General features: G+C 47.9%; 1 long non-coding RNA gene across 1 annotated transcript; it reads right to left on the bottom strand.

Annotated features, from left to right (window-relative positions):
* Positions 1–10,836: 10,836 nt before the first annotated feature.
* LOC118721559 lies at positions 10,837–12,319 on the bottom strand. The gene is made up of 3 exons (XR_004988769.1): positions 12,218–12,319; positions 11,101–12,028; positions 10,837–10,862 (listed from the first exon to the last, which is right to left on the bottom strand). It is a non-coding gene; the product is annotated as an uncharacterized LOC118721559 (long non-coding RNA).
* Positions 12,320–13,114: the final 795 nt, after the last annotated feature.

Raw genomic sequence — 13,114 nt, 5'->3', positions numbered from 1 at the left:
TCCACAGAGAGGAAGGGAGAGGGATAGAGAGCTAGAAACATCAATGAGGGAGAAATATCGACCAGCTGCCTCCTGCACCCCCCGCCCCCCACCAGGGATGTGCCCGCAACCAATGCTTATGCCCTTGACTGGAATCGAATCTGGGACCCTTCAGTCCACAGACCAACACTCTATCCACTGAGTCAAACCGATTTCGACTTCCCTCCTCTTTTGAATTTATTATCCTAACCTGCCACACAGAACTCTCCTTAAAATGACACCCCTGACTTTTCCAGCCTTATTTCCCAGAATGCCCCTTCACAAACCCCTACAAACTCCACTACTTGCTTCTCTCCCTCGGGCCTTCATTTCCTGCCTCTCTGCTTCAGCTCCCTATGGTTTCCGTCTCCCTGAACTGCCCTTCCCAGGTCTGCCCCTTCCGAGCCACCTGGCACAGCTTTCCGTGTCCTGCTCACACATCCCCTTCCTTCAGAAGTCACCCTGAAATCTGGCTCACCCGCAAGTCACCTTCTATACGCCCATGTGGCACCTAAGTGTTCTGTGTGTGCCTGTGTGTCTTAGACCAGGCTGTGCCCACCCTGCTATCCCCCAGATGCCATTCATACTGTTCTGTCCACTTTCCCGCCATCTCTCCTGTGGCCAACCTATCAGAGGGACATAGAGACTCCTAACATCTTTCCTTTCCATCCATTCATTCTCCACAACATGGCCAAGCTCATCTCTTAAAGACACAGTCAGGTCACGTCATTCCCTTGTTTTAAAACCTTCAGTGCCTTTGCATTGCTCTTAGAAAACAATCCTTCCCCTGGTGCGAGGAGGATCCTGTGTGCTGCTCCTTCCATGCCATTTCAGCCCCGCCCAGGGCTCTGGGCGCCCTGAGCTCCTGACCCCTCTGCCTGTGCTACTCACCTTTCACTGCCTCTGAGTGGCCTTTCCTGTTCTATGACCTCATTGAGCTCACTCTGCTCTCTCTCACAGCACGCGGTTCTCTCTGGGCACGGTGCTGTGACCATTTGTAACTGTATACCCTCTGCGGGTTGTTTCTGTCCCCCAGTGCAGACACAGTCATGATGACTGGCTTTGATTGCAACACTCACGAAGAGGATGGTAGCTGACCTTCTCAGCTGCCTTTGCTCCCCTTCCTCCTTTCGGTAGAACCCGAGTTCTGTTCAAGTCTCTATTTAACACTGCCTCAGGGAGTGGGGTTCTGACTGGCTTAGGCACAAACAAGAGATGTAATTCAGTTAAAAAAAAAATGAGCAAAGGACCTAAATAGACACTTCTCCAAAGTGAACATACAGATGGCCAAGAGATATATGAAAAAAAAAAATGCTCAAAGTTCCTGATCATCAGAGAGATGGAAATGAAAACGACCATGAGGTATCACCTCACACCTTTCAGGATGGCTGCCATCAAATGACAAGTACTGGTGAGGATGTGGAGAAAAGGGAACCCTAGTACACTGTTGGTGGAAATGCAGACTGGTACAGCATTATGGAAAACAATATGGAGTTTTTTCAAAAAATTAAATATGGAACTGCCATTTGACCCAGTGATCCCACTTCTAAGAATATATTCTAAGAAACAGGAAACATCACTCAGAAAGAATGTATGGCCGAAACCGGTTTGGCTCAGTGGTAGAGCGTCAGTCTGCGGACTGAAAGGTCCCAGGTTCGATTCCGGTCAAGGGCATGTACATTGGTTGTGGGCACATCCCCAGTAGGGGGTGTGCAAGAGGCAGCTGGTCAATGTTTCTCTTTCATCGACATTTCTAGCTCTCTATCTCTCTCCCTTCCTCTCTGTAAAAAATCAATAAAATATTTTTTTTAAAAAGAATGTATGCATGCCTATGTTCATGCCTATGTTTACAATAGCTATGATCTGAAAACAACCCAAGTGCCCACCAGTAGAGAAATGAATAAAAAAGCTGTGGTATTTATACCATGGTATACTATGCAGCCATAAAAAAGAATGTCTTACCCTTTGAGATAGCCTGGAGGGAGCTGTAGAGTATTATGCTAAGTGAAATAAGCCAGTCAGAGAAAGACAAGTATCACATGATCTCACTCATATGTGGAATCTAATTATCAAAATAAACTGATGAATGGAGTGGATCCAGAGACATGGAAGCATGGAACAGAGTGCAGAATCTCAAAGGGAAAGTGAGGGCAGGTGAGTAGGTGGGAGGTGATCAACTAAAGAATGTGTATGCATACATGCATAACCCATGGACACAAATAATAGGGTAATGAAAACCTGGGGAAGGGGAAAGAGAGCAGGCTGGAGGGGGTCAATGGGGGAAAAAAGGAGGACATATGTAATACTTTCAACAATAAAGACTAAAAAGAAAGAAAGCAGAACACCTCAGCTCCTGCTTTGTTCCTGAGTTACATAGGGAATGAATATATAGACAGAGGGTGGTAAGAAATCTGAGAGCTTCTTTGAAGAAATTCCAGTTATCATATCCATATATTAAATCCCAAGAACCCAGCCACTTTGGAAGTCTGATCCCTAAAACCTTGTCAATCTCTGAAGTTCCATAAAGACTGGGACTAGATACCAGAAAGCCAGGATGCATGAGTAAGTGTGGTTCTAGTTTTCTAAAGGCGTGAATTCCAAAAAGGACATCAAAGACTTACAACTCATCCTTGGACAGAATTCTAAAGTATAGAATATTAAATAAAGGCACTCAGAAACAAAACGGGAACCGAGACCTTCAGGAACGAGCATGAGTTTCCTAAAGTTAAGTCAGGTCAAAGCAACTATTCTTTCTTAAAAAAAAAAAAAAAAAAAAAAAAAAAAATATATATATATATATATATATAAAATTGATTTTTTACAGTGTCCCTCCAGAGGAGAGCATTTGAGAGCCTTGCTCCAAGTGCCCCTAGGATTTCTGGGAGCCTCAGCTGCTCAGAGCCAGGGTTTGGAGGTGCCTCAGTGACTTCTGCCCCCATTCCTGCCCTTGAGTTCCATGGATATACTTAACCATCTGTGGTCCCCTCTTATCCTGTGCTTTACCCAAGGAAGCATTGTGGGGCAAGGAATCCTGGATTTAAACCCCGGCTCTGTCATGTACCCCTGAGTGAGCTTTCATAAGCCACTTCAGTTCTCAAGAGCCTCAGTTTCCTCATCTGAAAAACGGCTATAAGAACGGTGCCTAACTCGCTGGTGTATCCCAAGACTGAAATGAAATCTCTCTATATAAAAGCCTAAACCATTGTTATGACTAAAGGACCTAAAGACCAGTCACTATGTCATGCATTGAACACCAGGGAGAAGACCATCAACGTAGGAGCTGCCCCGCTGGCGGTCAGCCAACCTCCGGAGGTCCCTCTCCCTGGCCAGCCAACATCCTGCGACCGGTCTCTCTCCCATTGCTGGCCAACTTCTCACAGTCCCTCCCCGCACTGGCCAGCCCTGATCTGCCCCGATCGCCAGCCAGGCAGAGGGACCCCACCCATGCATGAATTTTTGCACCTCGCCTCTAGTGTTATATAAAAGTGCCAAGCAGCTGCTGAATGCAATGGGTGCTTTCGGATTCCACATGGGCGGGCAAATGAACAAGCAGTCTTTGTTTTCTTCCTGGGGCTCTGGCCCTTGGTTCTGACGTTCCCCTCCTCCCTCTACAGGCTGAGTTGAGCAAAAGTCTGAGTGTGCTGGGCGCCACCTCCTCAGCCAGATCCTCAGATTCCACCTCAGATTCCAAACCCCAAGCAGCTTTCTCTGCGCTCCTGGTTAGTCTGCTCCCAGCTTTGTAGCCGTGTCCTCCCTAGAGTTCCTAGCACAGGAAAGTCTGCAGAATGGTTTGTTGGACTGAGGTACCATTAAAGCCACAAAATTCATGACACCCAGCCCAGGGTTGTTAAATAAGGTGGAAGTCCCCTTTTACACAAACACTTCCTGCTTTAGAATCTATGGTAATTTCCCGCTAACCAGAGTTTTTCCGCTTCCCTCTCTCCCTCTTGGGGTTGTCTGCTTATGGGAGCTGTAGCTAAGACATCTCTTTCTCCAAGCATCCAGACCCTCTCCTGCTCTCTCCTTCTATCCCTGTCCACTGGGACAATGACTTTAGGAAGGCACATGGGAAAGCAAGGGGGAAATGTGGGTCTTAGCAGAACAAGGAAACATGTTAATAGCTATTGTGCCCGGCCGGTGTGGCTCGGTGGTTGAGCATTTACCTATGAACCAGAAGGTCACAGTTCGATTCCTGGTCAAGACAACTTCCCAGGTTGTGGTTTGACCACCAGTGTGGGACGTGCAGGAGGCAGCCAATCAATGATTCTATCTTTCTCTCCCTTTCCCTATCTCTAAAAATCAGTAAAAATATATATACATATGTTTTTTAAAAGCTATTGCAATATTTCAGGCAAGAAATAATAATGCTGCCCTAACCAGTTTGGCTCAGTGGATAGGGTCCCAGGTTCAATTCCAGTCAAGGGCATGTATCTTGGTTGTGGGCACATCCCCAGTGGGAGGTGTGTAGGGGAGGCAGCTGGTTGATGTTTCTCTCTCATGGATGTTTCTGGCTCTAGCTCCCTCTCCCTTTCTCTCTGTAAAAAATCAATAAAATATATATTTTTTTTTAAAGAAAGAAATAATAATGCTAAGGCAGCCGTGGGAAGAGAGGCAGAGTATGAGTAAATGCCCGAGATGAGGAGGTCTTACACATGGACATGAAGGAGAGGAGAAATCAAAACGAAAGAGTCTGGTGCTTCCAGCTGGAGTGGCTCCTTGCACTGGCCTTGAACTCTCAGCTGGAGTGGCTCCTTGCACTGGCCTTGAACTCTCAGCTGGAGTGGCTCCTTGCACTGGCCTTGAACTCTCAGCTGGAGTGACTCCTTGCACTGGCCTTGAACCCAGCAGGTTCTTTCAGGTCTTGGTCGGTTTGTAGTCACACCTTGCTGCTGATGAAACGCGTTCTTTCTTCTCCTTCCTGCCGTGAGCTCTAACTGCCTTCCTCCCGAACAGAACTGAGCAGCCAAACTGGCTACCTCCCGAAGTTCAGCAAACAGGCCGAGAAATGCCTGGGGTCCCAGAGCTGAGGTCAGTGCCAAGTAGCAGGGACCCTGAGTTCTTCAGGACCCACTGCAAGCGCTGGAGGTCTGAGGCACATGATCTCCAGGCCTTACCACGCACTTCCTCTCCTCGGGGCACGAAGGCTGGATGTCGGAGGTGTCTCAGGCAGGGCAGCGGGGAAGGGAACTAATGGTTGCAATAAACCAGCAGCGGCCCTCCTCCAGGCGGCGTGCGAAAGCAGGACAGGCACGGGCCCACACCCCCGTGCTCACTCTATCAGGAGGAGGTTAGGGAACCGAGGAATGACAGCAATGAGCAGCTGGGAGTAGCCAGTTCTCAGACCTTCATCAAAGGTTCGCTGAGCCTGCCCAGCCCCTTCTACAACCTCTCCTTCTCAGTGTTACTACCTATTTATTGGCCACTGTGGTTCCCTAAAGATGAGCCAGCATTTGCAAGCTTCCCCCTGAGGACGATTACGTATCTAACTGCTATAGCCACAGAGATGGACATCCTTCAGGGGGTGGGTAGGCACTGACAACGAACTCTAATTCTCACGGTTATTCTCCATTGAGTTCCTACGGTGTGCTGAGGGAGCTTTAAATACCTGCTGTGTTCCATTGACTCCCAGCAGCATCATAAGTGACAAGGAGTTAACCCGGGCCTCTCTGACTCCAAAACCAGTTCACTCTCAGTAAAGAGGGAGAGCGAAATCGCCACCTCAGAAGCATTTCAACTATACTGAATGCCCTTTGGCAATTTTTCCCTCTCCCAGAATCCAAAGATGTCAAAGATATTTCAGCTGTAAAATTAGTGTTTTATTTTTCCTGGGGGTGGAGGCAGGGGAGAGAAGAGTGAAGGGGGGTAGGAGGGAGAGGGGAAGGCATGGAGATTTTAGGGGAGGTCTCAGGAGAAGATCTCAATAGAAGATTCAGCCGTTTCCCAGGTGTATCCTTTCAGGGTTGAGCCTCCAGGGATTGGTTGGTGGGCTCCAGGGCACAGGGTCATTAGTCAGTGCAGCTGGTCCCGAGGTCAGAGGTCAGAGGTGGAGTGCCTGGTCTGGTTTGGCTGCTTTTCTGGGCCTGGAGCTGAAATACAGCTGAGGCCTACACATTATCTCTAGGGAGGAGAGGTAAGAGGGTCCAAACCACATGACCAGCGATAGGGTAGGGAAGAAACGGTCACCCTGGGGATAAGGTCCCACCCTCCAGTTGTCCTCTGCTAGACACCCAGGGCTTTCAGTGCTGGTGACCTTCTGTTCCTGGCCCGCTGTCCTTGCTCTGCTCATGTCTGCCTGTCTGCCTACCAGAGAAGGGTATGCTTTTTGAAAAACTGAAAAAGCTGGCTTGTGGAATTTCCATGGCAGGGTATGAGCAAGAGAGTAGAAGGGAGACGAGACATGTTTCGTCAGGAGCGGAGAGTGGCTGCATTCTTGTGGTGGGCTTAGCCGGCGTTGGGTCTGGCCATCAGGCCTCCTTGGGATAAGCTGGGCAGCGGGGCAGCCCCAGCACCACGGCTCTTCTTATCTGGTGTCCTTGGGATCGTGGGCTCAATCTAGGACCCTCCAGTCCAGTGGTCGGCAAACCATGGCTTGAGAGCCACATGCGGCTCTTTGGCCCCTTGAGTGTGGCTCTTCCACAAAATATCAAGGCCTGGGCGAGTCTATTTTGAAGAAGTGGCATTAGAAGAAGTTTAAGTTTTAAAAATTTGGCTCTCCAAAGAAATTTCAAGGGTTATACTGCTGATATTTGGCTCTGTTGATTAATGAGTTTGCCAACCACTGCTCCAGTCTATCAGAAATGGAGTCTCTCCCGGTAGGAAACTCATTGTGGGAGAAGCAAGCCCCAGGAAGCAGCTGGGCTGTGCGGCTGAGGCAGAGGCGGTTAAGGCCGACTTCAGGAGCTGGGGAAGAGGCGGCTGGGGGGCGAGAAGGTGGGGGCTTCCAACTCAAGGGCTGCCCAGGGCACTCTGCATGGCAACCTTGACCTCTGAACTCTTTAAAAGCTTAAATCAACTAGACACGTTTCCTCACCCCCTGGCCCCAAACAAGTTCCAGTAAAGGCAAATAAATATAAAACAGCCAGCTTTTAAAGAGACATTTGGAATTTGGGAACCCCTGGCGTAGTCTTTGCCAGCTGAGGTGCTTTTGCCTGCAAGGACCTAGCCCCATGGGCTCTGCCTCAGGCACATTCATTGCAGCTGAAGGGGGCAGAGCCTACTGCTCCATCCATCTCCTCAGCCATGGCTTCTCAGGTCCCGTGGGGCTGCATGACAGGCCTGAGAACTCCCCTCTGGCTCAGGCCCCAGGTGTCCTTGGGCTCCCGGGCCCTGCTGGCGGGACTGGTGGTTGTGGTTGACTCTTGGCTTTCCTGAGATGCTACATGAACCTACAAATATAATGTTGCTGAGGTCATTTGTCAAAGTCAAATGGAGATAAATCCTTAATTAGATTTGCTCTGCCTGGGGAGGAAGCAGGCGAATCCTTGCTCCCTGGGGCTTTCATTTTAATTCTGTGTCTGAAAACTGCCCCCACTGAGCTGTTTTCAGGCTCCAAGCAGAGTCCTCAGACAAGTGCTCACTCTGAAATCAACTCCCTGGGTCGCTATAGCAACCCGGGCACCAGCTGCAAGACCCAGAAACTCAGCAGAGTCCTGCTTGTCATTTTGGGGGGTATATATGGAATTCAGTGGAATAAAAAAATATATGTTTAGTTGACCATAAAGTAGCTTTAAAAATCAGATGCTTGCCCAGGCAGTATGGGTCAGTGGTTGAGCGCTAACCTATGAACCAGGAGGTCAAGATTCAATTCCCAGTCAGGGCACATGCCCTGGTTGGGGGCTCTATCCCCAAAGAGGGGTGTGTAGGAGGCGGCTGATCAATGATTCTCTCTCATCATTGATGTTTCTATCTCTCTCTCCCTCTCCCTTCCTCTCTGATATCAATAACAAATATATTTATATATATTTAAGTCAGATGCTTTCTGACCCAATTGGGCCTTCGTTATGTTTTTTAAAAAAATATATTTTATTGATTTTTCACAGAGAAGAAGAGAGAGGGATAGAGAGTTAGAAACATCGATGAGAGAGAATCATCAATCAGCTGCCTCTTGCACACCCCCTACTGGGGATGTGCCCGCAACCAAGGTACATGCCCTTGACTGGAATCGAACCTGGGACCTTTCAGTCTGCAGGCTGATGCTCTATCCACTGAGCCAAACCGGTTTCGGCCCTTCGTTATGTTTTGATGTCAAGTGTGTAAGTTTTAAATTTAGCAATTCAAGGTCCAGCAATTCACTCATTTTGTTTAGGCAAAAGGTCACCAGGATGAATCTCTGAATTAACTGCTAAACCTCAGGATAATCATCTTCTCATCAATCTGTGTACTTGTTGTTTTAACTGAGAGGAGGAAAAGGAGAACTGAAACCCAGGGTTGGTGTCAAGCTTAGTTAAGGCTTCAGACAATGACAAAGCCCCAGTCTGCATACTCCAATGGCCTCTTACGCAGAGGGGCGGTTGAGATCCTTGCCCCACAAAGCTTACACGTGGCTGGAGGTGCTAAGAAGAGCCAGTGTGAACCGATGGGAACAAGAACAGGCCGTGTGAAAATCAGCTCTGTTTGTGTGGGCTGCACACCATTTCCAGCAGATGAAAAAGGCTTATGCTTCATCTCTTAGGGCTCTGAACAAATAGATTCCAGGAAATTCTGCCTCCTCTTTTCAGAATTAGTGTTCCAGCTGGCCGGCTGCTCCAATATGCCATCTTGGGTGAACCAAAGGGAGCCTTTTTTTGTTTTTGGCTGTCCATCAGCCAGGTGGCTTTTAATAAAATTTTCTATGCCCCACCCTAGACGGTTTGGCTCAGTGGATAGAGCGTCAGCCTATGAACTGAAGGGTCCCAGGTTCCATTCTGGTCAAGGACACATACCTCAGTTGCAGGCTCAGGGTCCTGGGAGGTTGGGGGGACATTCGGGAGGCAACCAATTGATGTGTCTCTCTCACATCGGCATTTCTCCCTGTCTCTCCTCTTCTTCCCACTCTCTAAAAAAAAAAAAAAAAAAAAAAAAAAATCAATGGAAAAAATATTCTTGAATGAGGATTGAAAATTAATAATTAAAAAAAGATTTTCGGTGCCTCTTATAATGCTGACAGCTTTCTAGCTCTCAAATGACTCTTCTCCGTCAAGTTTGCTAAATCTTGAGCCAGCGTTTGATTGGTTATCGTTATTGCTCTTGATGGAGAAACTATTTCCCAACCATGATAGCATCTAAGACAGGGTTTCTGCACTTCAGATTGCTTCATCCTTCCGTTCACCAAGCACTCATTTGAGGAGGGAAAACTGTAGAATCTTAAGTTCATTTGCTCCCCTTGAACTTGAAAAAGAAAACAAACAAACAAACCCCACCTGTTACCTTGGGCCAATTGATCCCCCAGTTCAGCTCTCAGAACCGAACCTTCCCTGCTGGGGGCGAACAAGAGGGACATTTCCACATGTGGGGGAGGCCCAGGCTGGGCTGGGTGTGGGGAGGGGAGACAGAAAAAGGGCCTGGGTGTCCAGGTGGTAGATCCTGGCTCCTGGAGGCCCTTGTTCCGAGCTTCTCTTTTTGGCTGCTCTGTAACGGGCCCCCAGGCAAACTGAACCCTCTTTCACTCCTCTGGTCCCTGGGTGTCCCCTCCTCAACTCAAAACATTCAGGGATGAGGAAGTAAAATGGGAAAGGAGCCTCATTGCCCTGTGGCTCTCTTTCTCTAATTCGGTGTGGCCGGCCTGGGCCCAGGGGCTGGGAAACATGTCTTTCTTGGCAAGAAGAGATGTGAAATCTAGGGCCGCCTCTTTTCCCACTCAGGTCTGCGCTGCCCCTCTGGATGGAAATCTCCAAGGGACTGGAGCTAAGCCCATAACTGTCCCAGCTAGAACACACATGTGCTTTTAGGCTTGCAAAATGTATTTTCGTGGTAAGGGTGATGCAGAATGCAATAAAAAACATCCACTCCAGAGAATTGTACTTTTGTGGCAAATAGGCACTTTCCACTGATACAGATAGGCAAAAATAAGTCTGTAGAGAGTTCCTCCAAACTCTCTATTTTTAGTTCTCTGCGTACAAGGCACATGTAGATACTTGAAGTTGAAAGCTTCAACCTTTTCCAAAACCCCCAACCTTTTCCAGGGGTGTCATCTCCTTCCTTGGAGACATGGCCCTCAGCACCTCTCTGATGAGTCCCTGTCCAGCCGATCTCTCTCCTTTCTTTGTCTTCTCCTCAGGGGCGGGGAAGGTGGAAGCAGGGCAGGGTGGTGGAGAGTGGAGAAGACTGGCTCAGCCAGCACTCCCCATGCCTCCATCCCATCCCTCAGTGCTCCCAAAGGGCCATTACTTTTGGATTTAAAAGCCAACAATTTCCTGTCTTTCTTCTCTGGCTCCAGCAAGCCAAGTCACCTCTGGGACAAATGGCAGCCTCCTGTTTCTGCACTGGCTTGTAGGGGGAAGGTCACAAAATAACGGGGAGGGTGAGGGGTGGGGGGTCATCCATCAGTAATTCACAGCATCACACCGGCAGATGCTGTTACTGTGGAGCTGCTTGCTTTCTGTTACTCCATCCCTTGTCCTGTTGACTATCAACAGTGGGTGCACCATTGATGGGCAAAGGGCTCCCGGCCAACAGGGCAGCTCGCTTGGTACCGGCTGGAACTGAGGGCAGAAGGTCCACCGTGCCTTACTCTCTGAGGAGAGGTGTGCATGGATGAGGCTGACAGGATTTACTATGGGACCTGTCCCCTAGTGCCTCTCCCTCCCTCTCTCTCTGGAAGCATGATTTACAGGTAGTGAATGTGTGTACACACATGTCATCAGCACCTGAGTGCTCCCCTTTTAAAATATATATATATATTAATTTCAGAGGAAGGGAGAGGGAGAGAGAGATAGAAACATCAATGATGAGAGAGAATCATTGATTGGCTGCCTCCTGCATGCTCCACACTGGGGATCGGGGATCGAGCCTGCAACCCAGGCATGTGCCCCTGGCTGGAATTGAACCTGGGACCCTTTAATCCACAGGCCAATGCTCTATCCACTAAGCCAAACTGGTTAGGACCAGAGTGCTCCCTTTTTATGGGAGATCGTGAGTGCAGTCTTGTAACTGGGACCAATACAGCCTGGATTTGTGCACAATATGGTCTGACCTTGGGTGTCAGCTGTTGTTTGGGGTTGTGGGCTCTGAACTCCTCAGCTCCTCCCACCCTAGCTCAGATTGCTGGGTCAGAGGGCTGCCTGCACCAAGGACCCTGCCCCCCCAGAAGCCCAAGCAACCTTCCTCCCCTCCGCCTGCTTGGGAAGGAACTCGATCACCCATTGACCTCTGTGAAGTTCATGATGGAGTATCGGTGGGTCTATGCCAGACTCAGCAGTCACATGGATGTCCTGTGGGGATGAGGAGTCTTGTGGGGCATCTCAGTGTCACCCTGCTGGTGGTGTGGGCTGGGCTATGTGGGTGACGCTTCATTTCCTGTCAAGTACTGGCACAGAGACGAGAAGTTGAAACTGAGTCAGTTGAGAATCGATGGGAGGTATTTTGACTGCGGCCATGGCCTTTGATAGAGGAGGAATTTTTCTTAATTGAGATGCTCCCACAATTAATAGGATCTTGGGTCTCCTTAAAAGGCAACAAGACCAGTTTATCCAGGGACTTCACTCTGAAAAAGGGCTGGCTGTCAGCTTTGGAAAAGTTGACATAGGTACAATCTTTCTGGAGAATAACAAGCTTTGTTTCAGCATTCCACTTCTAGAAACCTGTTCTGCTGAAATACTCAAATATGCAAATACCATGCCTTCCCTACACACACACATTCCAGTACTCTTTATAATAAGTAAGACGTTTTCTAAAAATCAAATGATTAAATAGATTATGATATGTGTATAGGAAGAGAATGAGGTAGATCTGCATGCGTTGATGCTAAAAAATGGCTAGCCTACTGAGTTAAGTAACACAACACAAAACAAAAATCTAAAGAAGAGTTTGATACCTTTTTGTTTTTGTTTAAATATATTTTATTGATTTTTTACAGAGAGGAAGAGAGAAGGATAGAGAGTTAGAAACATCGATGAGAGAGCCTGCAACCAAGGTACATGCCCTTTACCGGAATCAAACCCGGGACCTTTCAGTCCACAGGCCGACACTCTATCCACTGAACCAAACCAGTTTCTGCTGATACCTTTTTGGTAACTGAGTAAAGAATATGACCATAGCACAGGTGTGGGAAGTATTGACACTGCTTATCTCTGGGAGATGGGAGGAATGCTAGGGGACTTTTATTCTCAGTGGTTCTCAAACTTCCTAATGCTGCAACCCTTTAATATAGTTCCTCATGTTGTGGTGATCCCCAACCATAAAATTATTTTCATTGCTACTTCATAACTGTAATTTTGCTACTGTTATGAATCGTAATATAAATATCTTGTGCTTTCTGATGGTCTTAGGTGACCCTGCTAGTGGGGTCCCACAGGTTGAGAACCGCTGCTATGGATACAATTGAATGGTATGTGTATGCCATAACTATACCCTTTTAAAACCCAGCTTCTTCCTGGGCCTCACTGTGTTCTACTCAACACAGCACCCCAGAGTCTCACAATCAAACAGCATGTGTCTTGCCTAGATACTTCCTGGCCCACCATCTGCGGCATGTCACTCCTAAGTGACTGTCTCAGCAGCAGCTGTTTTTCCTCCAGCTAGAATAAACACTGGGTATGATATCCAAGTTTAGGAAGCTTGTTTTTTTTCCGAGGACCAAGAAAAATTGAAAGCAGTGCTCAATCACTTCATGGTACAATAGTATCATTTGATCATCTTGATTTAATACCAATAAGGAGCAGGATTCTGGAATGCCGACTAATTATGTGATTTCTGATATCATGGTATTCCTTTTTTGTGGCAAACTCCTATGGAGCCCTCAAAACCCAGTGAAATGGGTTTTGAGGCTTTCCCCTAACATTCAGTCTTGAAGAGGTAATTACTCCGCATCTGAGAGTCTACCTGACTATTCCCTCCTCTACAATAGCTTGTTCCTTACAGAATAGCAGTTGCTGCTTATGGGTCTGTCAACTAAAATCTA

This window comes from Pipistrellus kuhlii, unplaced genomic scaffold (assembly GCF_014108245.1).
Source record: "Pipistrellus kuhlii isolate mPipKuh1 unplaced genomic scaffold, mPipKuh1.p scaffold_m20_p_18, whole genome shotgun sequence".
In the NCBI taxonomy this organism is placed as follows: Eukaryota; Metazoa; Chordata; class Mammalia; order Chiroptera; family Vespertilionidae; genus Pipistrellus; species Pipistrellus kuhlii.
This window is presented reverse-complemented; position numbering and strand designations above follow the sequence as displayed.